The sequence below is a fragment of the Oncorhynchus nerka genome, unplaced genomic scaffold (assembly GCF_034236695.1).
Source record: "Oncorhynchus nerka isolate Pitt River unplaced genomic scaffold, Oner_Uvic_2.0 unplaced_scaffold_2441, whole genome shotgun sequence".
Taxonomy (NCBI): Eukaryota; Metazoa; Chordata; class Actinopteri; order Salmoniformes; family Salmonidae; genus Oncorhynchus; species Oncorhynchus nerka.
Genome location: NW_027038856.1, coordinates 20349 through 40268, shown reverse-complemented (window position 1 = coordinate 40268; position 19920 = coordinate 20349). Strand labels below are relative to the sequence as shown.

Here is a 19920-nt window from a genome sequence, read left to right as displayed (position 1 = left end):
CTATTGAACCTCATGGACCTACTGCTAAAGCAAAACAATCCATCAGCTAATTTAAGATGAGACAACATGGATAAGAGCGTCTGCTAAATGACTTAAATGTAATGTAAATGTTTATGTTGACAACTAAATGAGACAAGTATTTTAAGCTGGGTGACTTTGATGCCCTTGTTGACATCTTAAGTGCTTTGTACTCACCAGTCCCGCCTGAGCGAACAGTAACTGGGTGGCGGTCTTGCAGGCCATTCTCAGCTGGAAGGGCAGACTGGTTGAGGACCTCAGTGGCCAGGGAGTCGTCCCGGGGGTCCTCCCGTTCTGCCCCACTGCCTCTTTAATGAGCTGCAACATGGGTGTGCTGAGGATACAAAACAGGTGGCGGTGTGAAAACACAAGACTAGTTAGTGCTTTGCATCAGCAGCAGTAATGTGGACCTGACAAAGATCCACTTTGGATTGAAACTTTGTTCATTTTTTTTGCCAAATAAAAGGTATGGTGGAACAAGTGAGTGTGTGGGTCCTATTCATCTCTTCTAAAAACACTAACATAGACCAGAACAGGAAACAGTAGCAACTACAAAGTCCCCTCTGTTAAAGTGTCTAGGCTCTCTAGTTTAAAGGGTCCCGATGAACGTGCTGTTATTTCTGAATCCGGTAAATGGTGAGTCAGATAACTGACAGATAGTTTGTCCCATAGACTGGGGAGAATCTCATTGTAAACTAACGAAGCAGATTCTGATTCTATCCAGACCCAAAAGGCATCAGATGTACCATGGAATAAGTGTTAATACATCAAAACATTAAAGCCTTGCCAAATACAAGACTCACAGCCCACGTAAGTCATCAGAGGTTGAAATGACCGTCCTAAGCGCTCTCACTTCCTAGAGAGAGCAGAGTGACTCATTCTGGTCAGCAAGGTCAAACTATGAAAGACTTAGGAAACCACCCATCACAGTAGCCTAGCGCCAGGATGCCAGCGAGCCAAGGCCAGGGGGTGTATTTACAATGTTGTAGATAGAAAATGTAATGAATAGAGCTGAATATGACTCCCAAGCTGATGACTCGATTTAACATGACAATCATATATATTTCTATGCACATCTGAACATTCTATAAAAAATCAAGTCCTCCATAACAGACATACCGTTTTCAGTTTGAGGTTGTCAGCCGCCGGTCGTTGAAGGACACTCCTTTGAGGGAAGTGAGGCGCCAATCTGCACAGGGATGGTAGGCAGCTCACATTGAATGGGCTGGGAGATGGTCTGCATCCTGCCAGCCTGCTGGGCCTCTGCCTCACTGCAGCAGCCTACATAGTAGACAGAGAGAGACAGGCACAGACACAGGATGTAAAAATAGGTTAGAGAGAGCAGGAGTTTTGCTCTTATCACAGCCACTATAATACAAGGCTTTACCATTCCTAATGAGCTGTAATATGTCCTGTGCTTAGAGTAAATATACCTGTAAAGCTGCCTCCACAGATTTGGGATTGAGGTGAAAGCCAGCCTTCAGTGCATATTCACTGTGGCCCATACTTTCTAGTGCTGCTTTATAAGCCTGGCGAGAGAAAAGAGAAAATAATTTGTATAAAATTAACATGTAATTAAGTCAGGCTAGCTATTGCTTCATCCAGTCCTTTCATATCCAAGCCATCAACACATTGATTTGAAGCAGCCTTTGTTCTGTAAGGCACAAGTGACCCAGTTAGAAATGGCACCCTATTCCATATATAGTGCAATACTATTGACCAGAGCCCTGATTAAAAATATTGCACTTTACAGGGAAAATTACCAGGAATAGGGCTCTGGTCAAAAGCAGTGCACAAGCCTATATTGGGGAATAGGGTGTCATTTCAGACATTGACCAAGGCTGTGGTGGTCCTGCCGCGTGTCGCCATCTACCTGTAAGGCATTGTCGATCTTCATGTTGAGCTCCTTCAGATGGTGATCAGGGATGTTGGGGTTGTTGGAGCAGAAGAGCTGCTGGACCTGGATGCCTGCCAGGCAGCCGTCACGTCCCCTCTCCCTCAGACGTCCCGTGGCCTGGAACACAGCAGTCTCAGGTCACATAGCAGTTTACACACAGCATCACATACCCTAGTACAACCCTTACACACCCTGCATCTGCTCTGCTAATCTGCATTACAGCAGGGTGTGCAGAAAATGGGTCACGAGTGTGAAACTGAATGGGAAAAATACAAATACCCTACCATTTAGATTTTATATACCTTCACCCATTTCATCTGATTTCTAATATAGGCCTACAGTATTGCACTAAATTGTCATCTCAAAAACATGTAATCTGTGCTTCAGAACCAAAAAGTTACACATATTGATGACCAGACAAAAACAGTAGGTCTATTGTTTGTATTATCCAGATAAAACACAGTTTAGAAATCTCCTACGGAGGCATCTTTGCCAGAACAATAACAGGCTACCTGGAGATTTTCATTAATCATTTCCATATTTCAGATAGGCCTAGTATAGGTGGCTACATGTCTAAAATGCAGCTGTAATGTCTGTGCATTCAATACTTTGGGATGAAGATGGGAAGAATAGGGTTCTGGACTACAGAGAGAAGTGACATGACATCCATACCTAGTTGAGATTGACTGCTAACATTAAATGACTTTCAGATACAAATGCAAAATGTGAATAAAAACATTCAAACAAATCAAGTTTATTTGTCACTTTGCCGAATACAACAGGTGTAAACCTTAGTGAAATGCTTACAGGCTCTAACCAATGGTGCCAAAAAAAAGGTGTGTGTGTAAGTAAAGAAATAAAAAACAGTAGAAAGACATTTGAAAAAAAAGTAGCAAGGCTATACAGACACCTGTTAGTCAGGCTTATAGAGATAGTATGTACATGTAGGTATCGTTAAAGTGACTGTGCATATATGATGAACAGAGAGTAGCAGAAGCGTAAAAGAGGGGTTGGCGGGTGGTGGTACACAATGCAGATAGCCGGTTAGCCAATGTGCGGGAGCACTGGTTGGTCAGACCAATTAGGTAATATGTAAATGAATGTATAGTTAAAGTGACTATGCATATAAGATAAACAGAGTAGCAGCAGCGTAAAGAGGGGTTGGGGGGCACACAATGCAAATAGTCCGGGTAACCATTTGGTTACCTGTTCAGAAGTCTTATGGCTTGGGGAGTAAAAACTTTTGAGAAGCCTTTTTGACGCTGACTTGGCACTCGGATGCCGCTTGCCATGCGGTAGTAGAAGAATATGATCCATGACTGGGGTGGCTGGGTCTTTGACAATTATGGCCTTCCTCTGTGCTGGTGTAGGAGTCCTGGATGGCAGGCAGCTTTGCCCCAGTGATGTACTGGGCGTGCAATACCCTCTGAAGTGCAGATCAGAGGCTGAGTAGTGCCGTACCAGGCAGTGATGCAACCAGTCAGGATGCTCTCGATGTTTCAGCTGTAGAACCTTTTGAGGATCTCAGGACCCATGCCAAATCTTTTTAGTCTCCTGAGGGGGAAATAGGTTTTGTCGTGCCCTCTTCACGACTGTCTTGGTGTGTTTGGACCAATCTAGTTTGTTGTTGTGGACACAAAGGAATTTGAAGCTCTCAACCTGCTCCACTACAGCTCCATCGATGAGAATGGGGACATGCTCGGTGCTCCTTTTCCTGTAGTCCACAATCATCTCTTTAGTCTTGGTTACATTGTGGGATAGTTTGTTATTCTGGCACCACCCGGCCAGGTCTCTGACCTCCTCCCTATAGGCTGTCTCGTCGTTGTCGGTGATCAGCCCTACCACTGTTGTGTCGTCAGCAAACTTTTAATGATGGTGTTGGAGTCGTGCCTGGCCATGCAGTTGTGGGTGAACAGGGAGTACTGGAGGGGACTGAGAACGCACCCCTGGGGAGCGCCAGTGTTGAGGATCAGCGTGGCAGATGTGTTGCTACCTACCCTCACCACCTGGGGCAGCCTGTCAGAGTCCAGGATCAGTAGCAAGAGGAGTGTTTAGTCCCAGGGTCCTTAGCTTAGTGATGAGCTTTGAGGGTACTATGGTGTTGAACGCTGAGCTGTAGTCAATGAACAGCATTCTCACAAGGTGTTCCTTTTACTCCAGGTGGGAAGGGCAGTGTGGAGTGCAATAGAGATTGCATCATCTGTGGATATGTTTGGGTATGCAAATTGGAGTGGGTCTAGGGTTTCTGGGATAATGGTGTTGATGTGAGCCATTACCAGCCTTTCAAAGCACTTCATGGCAACGGACATGGTGTTACAAGTCTGTAGTCATTTAGGCAGGTTGCCTTAGTGTTCTTGGGCACAGGGACTTTGGTGGTCTGCTTGAAGCATGTTGGTATTACAGACTCAATCAGGGACATGTTGAAAATGTCAGTGAAGGCACCTGCCAGTTAGTCAGCACATGCCCGGAGCACACGTCCTAGTAATCCGTCTGGCCCCGACCTTGTGTATGTTGACCTGTTTAAACGTCTTGCGGCTACGGAGGAAGCGTGAACACGCACAGTCGTCCGGAACAGCTGATGCTCTCATGCATGCCTCGGTGTTGCTTGCCTCGAATCGAGCATAGAAGTGATTTGCTTCGTCTGGTAGGCTCGTGTCACTGGGCAGCTTGCGGCTGTGCTACCCCTTTGTATAGTCTAATAGTTTGCAAGCCTGCCACATCCGGCCAGCGGCGAACGGTGTGGTATGATTCAATCTTAGCCCCGTATTGACGCTTTGCCTGTGATGGTTCGTGCAGGGCATAGCTGAATTTCATGTAAGCTTCCGGATTAGAGTCCGCACACCTTGAAAGCGGCAGCTCTACCCTTTATCTCAGTGCGAATGTTGCATGTAATCCATGGCTTCTACGGTTGAGTATGTACTAAGTGGAAGCCGATTAATTGAACGTTCAGTTTTCTAACAATCGGAAATCGGTATTTTTGCACACAGATTTTTCAAATTTGTATTTATTTATTTTTACACCTTTATTTAACTAGGAAAGTCAGTTAAGAACATTCTTATTTTCAATGACGGCCTAGGAATTGTGGAGTTAACTGCCTCGTTCAGGGGTAGAATGACAGATTTTCACCTTGTCAGCTCGGGGATCCGATCTTGCAACCTTACATTTAACTAGTCCAACGCAATAACGACCTGCCTCTTGTTGCACTCCACAAGCAGACTGCCTGTTATGCGAATGCAGTAAGCCAAGGTAAGTTGCTAGCTAGCATTAAACTTATCTTATAAAAAACAATCACTAGTTAACTACAGATGGTTGATGATATTACTAGATATTATCTAGTGTGTCATGCGGTGCATATAATCTGAATGAGCATACAAGTATCTGACTGAGCGGTGGTAGGCAGAAGCAGGCGCGTAAACATTCATTCAAACAGCACTTTTGTGCGTTTTGCCAGCAGCTCTTCGTTGTGCGTCAAGCATTGCGCTGTTTATGACTTCAAGCATATCAACTCCCGAGATGAGGCTGGTGTAACCGAAGTGAAATGGCTGGCTAGTTAGCGCGCACTAATAGCGTTTTAAACGTCACTCGCTCACTCTGAGCCTTGGAGTGGTTGTTTCCCTTGCTCAGCATGGGTAACGCTGCTTCGAAGATGGCTGTTGTCGATGTGTTCCTGGTTCGAGCCCAGGGAGGAGCGAGGAGAGGGACGGAAGCTATACTGTTACACTGGCAATACTAAAGTGCCTATAAGAACATCCAATAGTCAAAGGTTAATGAAATACAAATGGTATAGAGGAAATAGTCCTATAATAACTACAACCTAAAACTTCTTACCTGGGAATATTGAAGACTCATGTTAAAGGAAACACCAGCTTTCATATGTTCTGAGCAAGGAACTGAAACGTTAGCTTTCTTACATGGCAAATATTGCACTTTTACTTTCTCCAACACTTTGTTTTTGCATTATTTAAACCAAATTGAACATGTTTCATTATTTACTTGAGGCTAAATAGATTTTATTGATGTATATTAAGTTAAAATAAGTGTTCATTGGGGCCTCCCGGGTGGCGCAGTGGTTAAGGGCGCTGTACTGCCACCAGAGTCTCTGGGTTCGCGCGAGGCTGTCGTAACCGACCGGGAGGTCCGTGGGGTGACGCACAATTGGCCCTAGCGTCGTCTGGGTTAGGGAGGGTTTGGCCGGTAGGGATATCCTTGTCTCATCGCGCACCAGCGACTCCTGTGGCGGGCCGGGCGCAGTGCGCGCTAACCAAGGTTGCCAGGTGCACGGTGTTTCCTCCGACACATTGGTGCGGCTGGCTTCTGGGTTGGATGCGCGCAGTGTTAAGAAGCAGTGCGGCTTGGTTGGGTTGTGTATCGGAGGACGCATGACTTTCAACCTTAGTCTCTCCCAAGCCCGTACGAGAGTTGTCTCGTCGCTACAAGATGGTAGCTACTAAAACAATTGGATACCACAAAATTGGGGAGAAAAAGGGGTAAAGATAAATATTTGTACATGCGTGGGGTAAACGAGCTTTGAACCACTGCTTTAGGGGGTTGTGGGTCAAAAAGTTTGAGAACCAATGAGCCAACGAACAGATTGACGATTTTCTGTAGAGCTGTAGGATTGGGTGCAGTGCAAATGTCAAACCGTATGGAGAGCGGATTGCCATAAATATCCAGCGTCCAAAATTGTTTGGTGAGTAGGCATTAATTACTAGTATAGGCGTACTGGTATTTTGGTATGTCAAAATAGCTTGAAATGTATTATTTATTTATGAAGTTTGCATTAGGAATTTGTTGTTAAAATGAATTATTACATAATCAAAGTGGGTTGTAGACAAAATAATGAAAAGTGCTGTCTGGTAGCCTCTAACAGACATTTAGAGGCTACCAGACAGTCATTGCATGTATAGATAATTTTTTAAATTATTACTTGACTCACACTTAGAATGCACGACTTGGACTTGACTCTCGACCCATTCTACTTGTGACTACTCGAGACTTGGACCTTGACTTGCTTGCGACTCGGTCACACATCTGGTAGATTGTACATTTTAGAACAGTGTTGGGCCTAGATTTGTGAATAACTGCTTCTATAGGGGGGAACCGCCCGCCTCCCTCTTTGAAAACTACCCAACATTGCTGTGAGGCCCGGCCATGCCCAGCCCAGACATATCGCAGCAGCACATTCCAGCAGGATATCCAGCCCAGTTCCCTCCAGGGCTAACACCCCACATGCCAGGGCTTAACAGATCAATCAGGCCACTCACGATTCTCCATTCTGGCTCCACTGTACTGAACAAAGCTCCAAATGTGCCAGGGGTCTTTTATTAGCTACGGGATTGAACAGCTAGCTCCTCTCACAAAATGGCCTCCATTTCAGTTAGCTAGGGTTTGTTTGGGGAAGTGTAGGCCTAGCTTAATGTGGAAGAGGGAAAACTAGCAATGCAGGCTCATATACTGTATATACAAACTTCTCAATGGGAAATAGGAGGAAATTGTGGCTGGAATGGTAGCTGACTGCATTTCATAGGAATGTGTAACAGTCAGCTTGTCATGTTTTGAACACAGCCTATTTCCACCAGGAAGCTCCTTGGAGAGTCCTGGGGGCGCCCTGGCCTCCATGTCTAAATACCTCGGCTGCACCCTTCCATGATCGTGAGGCCTCCTCCAGCTCCGTCAGGGAGCCCAGGGCAGGAGCTCTGGGAGCGGACATTGCCGCGTCGCTCCTGGGCCTGGGCAAGGGCCTCCGCCAGGCACGACTGGGCCACAGGCTGCACCTTCTGCAGGGCCTGGGATAGGAACTGGAAGTGCACCTGCATCACCGTCAGGAAGCACCGACCCAGCACCTGGTGGAGAGAACACATAACAAGATTCTTAAGGACAATATCAGGAGAAAAATAAATAAATAAAATCACACCCCTGACAAGATTACATTAGTGGGAGCCTTGATCATTCATCATTGTTTTCTAAGAACACCAGTTCTCAAAGCATACTGCCTTGGCATAACTTGTTTTTCATTTCTCAGAAACTAACTTAAGTGATGTTGGCTTCAGTGACTTGGATGTTTTAATTCTCCTTAAAACAATGATCTTTGTTAACCCTCTGAGTCCTCTTAAATCAGATTATCTAAATAGAATAACATGCATTGCATCAATTTACTGCTTTAAAGATGCTCCTCTTTTTTGAGGAAAACCCAGCTTGAAAACATGACATTATTTAACACAAAAACAACTTGTGAAGGGCTATAACCACAAAACAGTTCAAGGCTGGATAAAGGCTGCATTACAGTGAGCCACTGAAGAGAATTGTCTATTTAAGAGTTAGAACATTATGAAAAACATTTGACAGGCTAACATTGAACAAGGCTAGATGAAATAACATTAAAAGACAAAGTATATCAAGGCCATGTTCTGCTTGTTAACATGCACTCTCATTTTCCACACAACTCCAGTCTACAGTGCAATGTTACCCCAGCAAATAACTTTCTACCATAATTGGGAAGCGCAGTTTGTGTTATAAATCAGTCTACTCTGAGAGCCAAGGCCTAGCACTGTAGTCGCTCTTCTCCTTCAACTTAATAGTGTAGCAGATTTTTCCACATCGTGATGGCACCGTCCCAGACCCTGTGCAACGGGTGACTCATATAAACAATAAGGTTCACATTTACATAAGTGAAGAATTGTACAGCTGTAGGAGTCAGACATGTTTGTTGTCCAGTTAGCAAAAGAGGAGCAAAACAAGAGCAACAGGACACCACAGCCGGCTCACTGTGGTCAGTGTTCTTTTTCAGGTACGTGCTGAAAATATATTTTGGCTGAGTTGTTAAGGACAGAAATATGCCGCCCTGTTTAAAAGCAGACAGGAACAACAAGGCTGGGATGTCCTCATTCTTTAACAACACATCATGGGGGCACAGACACCGACTAGGCCTATAGACTTACTGACCATTTCCAAGGCTTAGTCCAAACCCTTTAGAGCCCTCTTCAGCTCTGATTCTGAAATACGACCAAATAACAGTTCACGTAAAGAAATTGGTCAAACATGCAGTATTGGTTCTGAACCAAGAGTTATGAGGGTGAGAAACGCGTGCTGCTTATGTTGGCCTGCTAATCACAGTATAAACACTGGTAACACCTCACTCTCAAATGCATACCAAACACTGGCTCAATGAATAATGATATGAGATGGTCCCTCTTCACTCATTTTCCTAATGCAGACTATCAAACGAATTGTAGGCTGTCAAGGAATTGAGTGGTGAATTGTTTAACATAAAATCTCTTAGTGGTCAAATTGAGTCCATTTGATCAGTGAATGTAACAAAAGCCCTATTATTACAGATTATGGTTAAACAATTTGAATGCTTTCTTCATTTCTAACATATTTTGAGAACAGTGTTTTCCGGGGGTTTCCGGGCTAATTGCATTTTGGAACAGTCACACAACCAAAAAGCCATGTGCGCATTGTTGAGTTTATAATATGAAGAAATAAAACATCAACATTTTAAGCTAAAATGGTCTGATCAGCCTCATTGCTTTCTTATGTGCAGTGGTTGTATGGATTTGGGCTGTGTCATCCCAGAACTGTCCCAGTGTGTTTTGAAATGTAGACATATTGATCGTCCCAGGGACAAAAATGTGCCCTTAAATTACCAGGCCTGGAGGAATTATTTTATAAAGATATAAAAAGTATTTGGTTGTAATTGTAATGTTGCAATATTTTATAGGCTAACAAAGGTGGCCAACCATCCTCCAGGAGAGCCTTAAAGGAGCAGTGTTGTGTTTTCAGACAGGCTTGAATACGCAAAGAAGCCAATAGACACGAGTGTAGGCAACATTGTCTGATTCTCTATGGTTAAAAAGATGGTAATGCATTTTATTTTGCAAAGTCATACAATGATGTACAAATGGTGTTAAAACCATTTATTTATTTATTTTAAGTAACTTATGCTTTTGGACAAGTAAAAAGGGCCATGAATAGCTCTGCATTCTGAAAAGTGATGTAAAATTGATTTTAATACCATTAATACTATTCTTTTGGACCAGCTGTAGAACACTATAAAGGACATGATCAATAGCAAAGAAAAATGTGTGTCCCTTTGTGTTTCATGAGTTCTTCCTGTCACAAAATGCCTCTTTAATGCTGTTAGTGGTGGCCCTCACCATCTAAGCCTGTCTTCTCTAGGATGGCCATTTCGAGTAACATCTGTGAACCCTTTTCCAGTACACAACACACACGATAAATCACGTACAGATACATGCGACTCTTGGCAGCAGTAAGAAAACCATCGCGATCTGCAGCCATTCAATAGCCTAGATTTATGTTATTATTACTTCTATAAAAATAAAAAAACGTTTTGGGGTTCTCATACTCTTACAATGGCGTTTTGATTCTTGTGAACAGTCGCTAAGATTATATTTGGTTGTGATCTTTGCAAAAATAACTAATTTGGGATGTAGCAGTTCGCTATAATGCTAAACGCTCATTGATATAGGCTGTAACAAAAGCTAGCCAAATAGCCATTTACTGGTTGAAGTGCTTTTTAAGTATAATGCTGTTGATTTGCGATGATGACACCATTATATTAAACACAGGACATTCATTCGAGCCTTAAAATCAATCATATTCCAAAGTAGTTTGAAATGTACTCATAAGCGACATTTAAATGGTTCTTTTTGCCATTCTATAAAACTCCCCCCTTGTTCTGTACCAACTTCAGTGCATCGCCCTTATGCATTAATGTTTACAAACACAGAAAGGGTCTATTAAACCAAAACAGGAAGTGCTGGTATAGTGTCTTTATATCAAACATGATACTCATCTATTATTTTGACAGATTTAAATTTCTCTTAATTAAAGAAACCGGGGTGACATTCGTTACATACAAATTCGATGTTGTAATCTAATAATGGCAGCTGTGAGCGTGGCCATAAAAATCAGAGGTAAAGGAGTAGTAACCTAGAACACAAGACTGACCATGTAGTGACACTTGATATGAAAGAATCTTATCAAGTAACAATTCAACTGTTAGGAAAAATTATACAGAATCCTTGAAGCCCGCTGAACTAGGTCAGATGTGTTTTTTCAGGGGTGTTTCGGGATTGCTGCATGTGCAGTTGTCTGCCTGGCTCTGGCCCTGCCTGTACTGTGGTTGCCTCATGTTCAGATGTTGCATTCTACTCATGCCTTCTTGTCTCTTTCCTTCTCCTCAATGGGTTTTGAGAAGGAGACGAGGAGAGAGGATGCAAGGAATATGCAATCGAAATCTTCCCCAGGACTCAGGTCTGGCTGGCCTGATCGTCGCTCCCTCTATGGTTTCGCTCATACACCCTGCTCCCTAATAAACAATGACTTTTTCATGCATATTTGGCAGCTGAGACACTGAACAGCCAGGGTAGCCAAGCTCCGATAAAAACACACATTTCGTTTTTCATACCGACTGGGGGGCAAGATAAATGTTCATACACTTACAAATGGAAAAGCCCTTTCTGTCACAAATGTAGTAAATCTATCTGGGGACATGAAAATGGCCAACTGAAGGTGTACCATGTACTTATGTGAAAAGCAATTTTACATAAACAATATTTAGCTTCTCATGGAGGAAATGGAGGTTAAAGTGAATCCGTAATGAGTGAAACTATGATGCACATGGCCATTTTGGGCTTTGTCTTCTGTCTGTTGATAGATTCCTTCTACTCAACCAGGTCTGAATATCTTATTCATTCCTCAATTCCTGCACATTGGCAAGACTGAGGTAGAGCAAGCACACTTTAATTTGACAAACGCACTGTTGTTATTCACAGACTAGCTGAAGCCAAGTGAGTCAGTGGCTGCCAGACAGTCCTGCCGCTGTCTGAACTTTCACTGAGTTGGGCTTCCCCCTTTTTAATATTTATCTGTGCATATCCAAGACCACAGACTCAAAATGACAGATTGTGGTGCAAAAGTCTTTCCTGCTCTGGGCACAACCACATCCACTGAGGCCTGCAGTCCCTCTCATAAAACAGCCCTGGCCTGAACATTCAGCTTATTCACTCACGGTCTGCCACTGAGGCCCTGCTTCCTAAATCTGTTTAATCTCCAGGATGAGAGCATAGACATCTCAAACATTCACTACACAGAGGCAATTTGCTTGCTGCCTAAACAGATGTATTAAAAATAAAAATACATAAATTGGCATTCCTCAAGTACTATATAGGAGTGTCACTACCCTGGAACCTCATTTCTGACTGTCTAGGCAGTAGGCACAGCTGTAGCATCATTAGCACATAAGGCTTCTCATCCACAAATGCCAGTGAAGTCTAATATTCAGTTACTATTTTCCCAAACAAACAAGCATAAAATTTAAAAATTAAAATAAACTTTAAGAGCAGCAATTCTGAATTGAGACGTAAGCAACTTTGCTGGCCTGTAATAGACAGACCAATCACCCTGCATACTCAGACTCTTTGTCTCAGCATAAACAAATGGTTCCTGCCCTCTTCTCCTATCCTCAGTGCTTTTCGCACCTCACCTTCATAGATCCTAGCACCAGCTTAACATTGAAGCCAGGGCCCACTTTCAGCAAGACATTTTTGAATCATGGGGCCATACATTCTGAGAGACTTCAGCTGGGCATCTTAGAAGCAGCCTTTACCTTAGAAAAATGGAACATAAGAAACCAAGCAAAAGTGCACAAAAAAAAAAAAAAAAAAAAGAAGTCTAGCAAAAATTCTAGTCAAGACCCTAAAAATTAAAAAAAAAAAAAAAAAACTGTTATAAGTTCCCTTTTGGCAAACATGCTCTATTGACAGCAGGTGGGAGGAGCTATAGGATGACAGGCTCATTGTAATGGAATGCGTGGAACTGTATCAAACATATGAAACCCGTTTGACGGTCCATATATTCCAATTCCAGCCAATACAATGAACCTTTCCTCCTATAGCTCCTCCTACCAGCCCCCACTGATTGACAGGAAATGGATAGGCGAGGAATGGAAAGACTCAACATGTTATTTTACAGGTAGGCCTAATTGTCAGGATAATGTAATAACTTTACTTTGACAGGTGTTCAGTAAACCAGGACGGTAACTGTAACCTGACAACCATTAGTTACCTCTACATCCTGCAGGCTGAAGTCGTTCTGGTCTTTGAAGTTGGCAACCCCAGCACTCAGCTCCATCAGCATCTTGGCGATCTCTGGCTTTATTGCTGCAGTCAGCGACTGGCGCTCCATGACATGTTCCTGCACGTCCTTAAGTTGCATAGCTGCTTTCGGTGGTCAGAGTTCCTGAACACGCTGCTGAACAGGTCAGTGAGAAAAAGCGCTGGCCCTGCAGAACACATTCAGTGCATCCAGATACTTGAGATACCCTGCTGGATGTCGCGACCGCAGTGGTGTTGGGGAGGTGGTTGGCAGCTGCCGGGGCATGCCCATCCCGGTGGAGCCACCCATGGGGGAGCAGGTGGAGCCCAGGGGGGCACTGAGGTCCGGCTCAGGAAGCCCAGGCATCTGGTAGCTGGATTTCTGCTTGGACCCGCCGGCAAAGCGCCGCTTGTAGTCCATTTTACTTTCCTCACACTATGTGCAGTGTCAGGCTGACTCTGGAGCTGGTTCAGCCAACAGAAGCTCTCTCTTATAGAATACAACAAACCAATAGTCCTGGAATTTTATGTAAAAGACAACTTAAGGCTCCATCTGCCAGAAGCTCATCTCAAAATGCTTTGTAACTAACAGAGCGATGCAGAGAGCAGGGTGTAAAAGACTTGCTAAATGAGGTGTGATGTTTATGTGCAGCCCTGCTGCAGCTCACGGACAGACCCAGCAAAAACAACAGGCAGAAATGCACCTTTCCAAATCTGTATTTTCTGCCTCAAAGAGAGTCAATGGTTTATGAGAGGACAGATCAAAAAAAAACTGAAAACACTCACGATTCTCTCATTCCAAGACAAGATTCATGTATAACAAGTCCTTCAAAGAAAGCAGAAAATGTCTTTGTATAACATGTATATAGTTTGTATATTTAGATGTTTTTACTGATAAATCTTTAAAAGCTGTAAGCAAAAACAAAAGCCAAGAATCTGAAAAAGAAATGTAGCACTGGTCAACAGCAAGGAGTCTGACAAAAAGAGACTAAATCGGTTCTCCGGTAGGACAATAGCGCCTTGTCACTTCACTTCCTCTCTGCAATGGCTGTGTGTATGGAGCAGAGCGAGGGCAGACAACCGCGAGGGCAGACAACCAGTCCGTCAGAGATTCTCTTCACAGTCTGTGGCGTGTGAGCAGAAGCCGGCTGATAGGACTGCTGTTGGAAACTCTCGCCGTTTTTCCTTCTGCTGGCTGAGGTAGTTATTAATCACTGAGAAACAAAATGTGCTCCCAGATCTCGCCGCTTCTCCTCCACAAAAACGCAGATTAGAAGAGTGACAAAAGCACAAATGTATCTGTAAAGGCCTCTATGTCATTTCCTAAGGGAGGAAAAAGGAGAAACAAAAGAAAGTTAATGATTTCAGAGGAAGGATGGAGCTGTTTCAAAGTGCTGTTTTTTCCAATAAAACTTGGCAGTTGAGGCATTTCTTGGGAAGATAAATTGTGAATGCTTAGAAACTGAAGTAAGCATTTAGACTAAGGAATTACACTAGGTTTTGTGACAATATTGTGCAACTACGGACAATAGCCCAACGCAACAGCAACAATAAAATCAAACAAGAGATAACAAGAATATTGATGGTTTAGCATAATCAGGTGTTAATTCTTGCTTCCATTAGACCAATTTCATATTAATCTTCATAAATAAATGGAGCATATCTGAAAGTAACCCCTCTACAAAAAGGAAATGCCACAGACAAATGTCTGCAAGCGGTCATTGTTGGAAACAGTGACAATCTGTCTTAACGGAAACATACAGTGGAGTTAACAATATCCCCTTTCAAAATCTAAGCAGCAAAAGTCCATAGAAACCCATTTCTCCCCTTGGTAGTTTTTCATTATGCAAATAAGCATAATCCGATTTGCATATTTAGGAGAAACAAATGCCAGCATGTATCATTACCTAGCTTGAGAACAACGGTGATAATATGTCACAGTAGTGGAGAGATGTCCATGTCAATACTCAAAATGTACCGTTTTCTTTCTAGGCGTAGGCCCTAGCTAGCATAAGGCTAGGAAATTCAGACCCACACAAGCAATTTGACAATCAATACTAAAACATTTGCAATTGGTATCTGGGATGTTTGCTGTATTGGTGGTTGATATTAGAATCACCTGATGAGATCACACCTTAAATGGCAAAATCAAAGTAAATCATACTGATAAGCAAGTCCCACTGTAGCCCTATCTTTTATTAATTATGTTGTGGAACGCTCCGAGTTAAGCATGGGGCTGAGTGTTACAGCTACAATGTTTGGGATGAGGGAGCAACTTGTGGAAAGAAAACAAGCAAACATCTTTCTCAGGATAACACCAAGACATCCGTCATTGCGTGCTGCTCAGACAGCCTGTGCATTGTACATGGCCTTTATCAACCACAAATATTCCATCACTGTTTGTATCTACAATGTTCCACTGATCTTCAAACGTCGCTGTCTTTCATAAACAGAGGGTGTGTAGACAGAGCCTGACAGCCTACACCAACAGAACAGACCCTGCCTTGGAGACAGAGGGGACCGGACATGCAGGGAAGCCCATGGACCTACCATGTCATGGGAGGCAGCAGCGGAGAGACAGACATCAAATCAAAATGTACTTATAAAGCCCTTTTTACATTAGCAGATGTAAATACAGAAACCCAACATAAAACGCCAAACAGCAAGCAATGCAGATGTAGAAGCACAGTGGAAAGGGAAAAACTCTAGAAAGGCAGGAACCAGACTGAGGGGTGGCCAGTCCTCTTCTGGCTGTGCTGGGTGGAGATTATATGAGTATATGGCCATTAACCTCTTGAACCTCTGGGGGCAGTATTTCATTTTGGATGAAAAAGCGTTCCCGTTTTAAACAAGATATTTTGTCACGAAAAGATGCTCGACTATGCATATAATTGACAGCTTTGGAAAGAAAACACTGACGTTTCCAAAACTGCAAAGATATTATCTGAGTGCCACAGAACTGATGCTACAGGCGAAACCAAGATGAAATTTCAAACAGGAAATGCCCCAGATTTGAGGCGCTGTGTTCCAATGTCTCCTTATATGGCTGTGAATGCGCAAGGAATGAGCCTACACTTTCTGTCGTTTCCCCAAGGTGTCTGCAGCATTGTGACGTATTTGTAGGCATATCATTGGAAGATTGACCATAAGAGACTACATTTACCAGGTGTCCGCCCCGGTGTCCTCCGTCGAAATTATTGCGTAATCTCCAGCTGCATGCATTTTCCATGTGGTTCAGAGGAGAAACCAAACTGCCACGAATGATTTATCATCGAATAGATATGTGAAAAACACCTTGAGGATTGATTCTAAACAACGTTTGCCATGTTAATTTGGAAAAAAAAGTTTGGCATTGTAATGACTGAATTTTCGGGGTTTCTTAGCCAAACGTGATGAACAAAACGGAGCGATTTCTCCTACACAAATAATATTTTTGGAAAAACTGAACATTTGCTATCCAACTGAGAGTCTCCTCATTGAAAACATCTGAAGTTCTTCAAAGGTGAATGCTTTTCTTGTTTTTGTGAAAATGTTGCCTGCTGAATGCTAGGCTTAATGCTATGCTAGCTATCAATACTCTTACACAAATGCTTGTGTAGCTATGGTTGAAATGCATATTTTGAAAATCTGAGATGACAGTGTTAAGGCCAGATTATTCTTCAAGCTGTTCAAACTAGAGGTCGACCGATTATGATTTTTCAACACCGATACGATTATTGGACCATAAAAGCCAATACCGATTTAAAATCAGCCGATTCTTTAAATTGTAATAATGACAATTACAACAATACTGAATGAACACTTATTTTAAGTTAATAATACATCAATAAAATAAATTTAGCCTCAAGTAAATAATGAAACATGTTCAATTTGGTTTAAATAATGCAACAAAAAAAGTGTTGGAGAAGAAAGTAAAAGTACAATATGTTCCATGTAAAATATGTGCCATGTAAGAAAGCTAACATTTCAGTTCCTTGCTCAGAACATGAGAACATATGAAAGCTGGTGGTTCCTTTTAACATGTCTTCAATATTCCCAGGTAAGACGTTTTAGGTTGTAGTTATTATAGTCCTATAATTCCTATTTCCCTCTATACCATTTGTATTTCATTCATCTTTTACTATTGGATGTTCTTATAGGCACTTTAGTATTGCCAGTGTAACAGTATAGCTTCCATCCCTCTCCTCGTCGAACCAAGCAACACTTAGTGCATGCTACCTTACTAGCCATTTCACTTCGATTACACGAGCCTCATCTCGGGGAGTTGATAGGCTTGAAGTCATAAACAGCGCAATGCTTGACGCACAACAAAGAGCTGCTGGCAAAACGCACAAAAGTGCTGTTTGAATGAATGTTCACGCACCTGCTTCTGCCTACCACCGCTCAGTCAGATACTTGTATGCTCATTCAGATCATATGCACCGCATGACACACTAGATAATATCTAGTAATATCAACCATGTGTAGTTAACTAGTGATTGTTTTTTATAAGATAAGTTTAATGCTAGCTAGCAACTACCTTGGTTTACTGCATTCACGTAACTCTTGTGGAGTGCAACGAGAGAGAGGCAGGTCGTTATTGCGTTGACTGAGTTAAGGTTGCAAGATTGGATCCCCGAGCTGACAAGGTGAAAATCTGTCGCTCTGCCCTGAACAAGGCAGTTAACCCACGGTTCTAGCCGTCATTGAAAATAAGAATGTGTTCTTAACTGACTTGCCTAGTTAAATAAAAAAGGTGTAAAAATATATTATAATAATAATAAAAATAAAATCAAAAAACGGTATAACAGCGGCCAAAAATACTGATTTCCGATTGTTATGAAAACTTGAAATCGGCCCTAATTAAAATCGCCCATTCCAATTAAATCGGTCAACTTCTAGTTCAAACGTTCATAGTTGACCAGCAGGGTCAAATAATAATCACAGAGGTTATAAAGGGTGTAACAAGTCAGTACCTCAATTTCCGAGTGAGCAAACTGGTTCCAAAAACCATTAAAGGCCATTACACCTAATGTCAAGTTTAACAGTTCTCTCTATAAGCAAAAGGTAAAATGTCACTTTTTTTTTCTTTCATAAAAACAAAAAAACATGAGCAGTCTACTTCAAACACGGTGCTTTGAGAGAGGTAGTCTAACTAGTGAAATGAGCAGACTCTGTCTCTAAATCCCATGAATTACAGTGACTGCGGTAACTGCCAGATGCCCAACACTGCCTGCTGCTTAAAATAGGGATATTAAGGATACAGGAGTAAACAGGAAACAGGAGCTTGACTAGCCAGGTCCAGCCCAAGGGTCCTAAATCCTAGAAACTGCAGAAAAGGGAAGTTACGTCAGAGGTCTTTGAATCCAATAAGGAAACTGTTGTGAAATACATTAGGACTCAGGTCATAACAAAGGAGGCAGAGCCAGCCAAGTATTGTGATGAATAAACAAAGCCAATATTGCCTCTGATATTCTCATTTTGACGTATCAAACCATGAAGTGTAGGCTGTCAGGTTTGTTGTTCTGACTCCAAAGTGAGTTTGTGGGTTTTTGTGTCCTGCTGACTGGATCAGACGCCCAGCCAGGCGTGTGCCATTAAAACTGTTCAGTTTGTGTCCATGTGAAAACACTGCCCATGTCTGCCTAAGGCCTGGCTAAAATGAACAGGCCGGGCACGGCACTAATATTGATGTGACCCGTCCCGCTATCCTTTCTCTATTGGCAGCCAAGCTTCTTGTTCCAATGCGTAAAGTATTAGAGCTTACACCCAAACAAACATGTAATAGGAGGGTCCCCAGTCTGTGCTGCTGGCTCAGCGCCCAGTTTCACACTGCCGAATGAAGGATGTTCACTCAGGGCTAATGTTAGTTCTGCCTCCACCATTCACTGTATCTCAGCTGCTGCTACTACTACTTGGACAAGGAGCTTAGGTTTCGAGCAAGCTCTCCGTCGCCAGATACAAAATGAGCTCCGTATGATTTACCTGTGCTATATCTTCGAGGAATTTGTCAGCACTGAAATGTAAAAGAATGACACAGGCAGCATATACCAAATGTGTATCCATGACTCTTTTCAAAAATCAACTACTAAAAGGTAGCCTCATGGTGGTGGACGGGGCAGCGGTTCCTCAAGCTGACAGCTTCTTCTGCCACTGAGGCACCAGGCCACTGACAGCAGGGTACAACCACATGGCCACCATTAAACAACCCCTTAGTCTCCTCTCATGAGGTTTATTTCAGCCTCTCAGCCAAACAGCTTCCCTACACTAGACAGCACCGTACCGCTTTTAGGACTCAAAGTTTCATCTCAAAAATGTCCTCTACATCTGTTGCCAATGAAGAAAAGGAATGCTTTGTGGATTCAAACAAGAACACTTCAAAAACAAGTAGAGACCATTTCAATCCCATCATACCCCTTTATATAGTCTGTTCCCCATTTCATTGATAGTCTACTTCAACAAAGAGTTATAGTATCTAAAGGTAATGGGTATTGACCTAAATATGCAACTAATACGACAAGGAAAACAGTTCTCAAAAGAAGCAATAAGCACAAATTGCTTTTCAACAATTAAAATGAGCAAGAAAACAATGAAAAATAAGATATTACTAGTATTTTGTAGTTAAACATTCTTACACAGTCACATTGTAGATGGATGGGATATGGGGTAGCCTAGCCCCAGACTCTGAGGCAGACAGGCCAAGGGTCAAGCCAATTGCTGCAAGCAACTGTGTGACAGAAGCAGAGCCAGGCTCTGCCCGCCCAGAGAACACAAAGGAGGGCATTGTGGCAAGCACCGCCTCCCTCCATACCGCCACACAGAAAAAGAAAAAAAAAAAATACCCCTCAGCCAGCTGCAGCAGGATTCTCATAGAGAAAGGGCACACATGATCTATAATTTGAATGTTTA

General features: G+C 42.7%; 1 pseudogene; it reads right to left on the bottom strand.

Moving 5' to 3' along the window:
• Positions 1 to 8: 8 nt before the first annotated feature.
• LOC135567183 (granule associated Rac and RHOG effector protein 1-like) lies at positions 9 to 13468 on the bottom strand (annotated as a pseudogene).
• Between the last annotated feature and the right edge of the window lie 6452 nt (positions 13469 to 19920).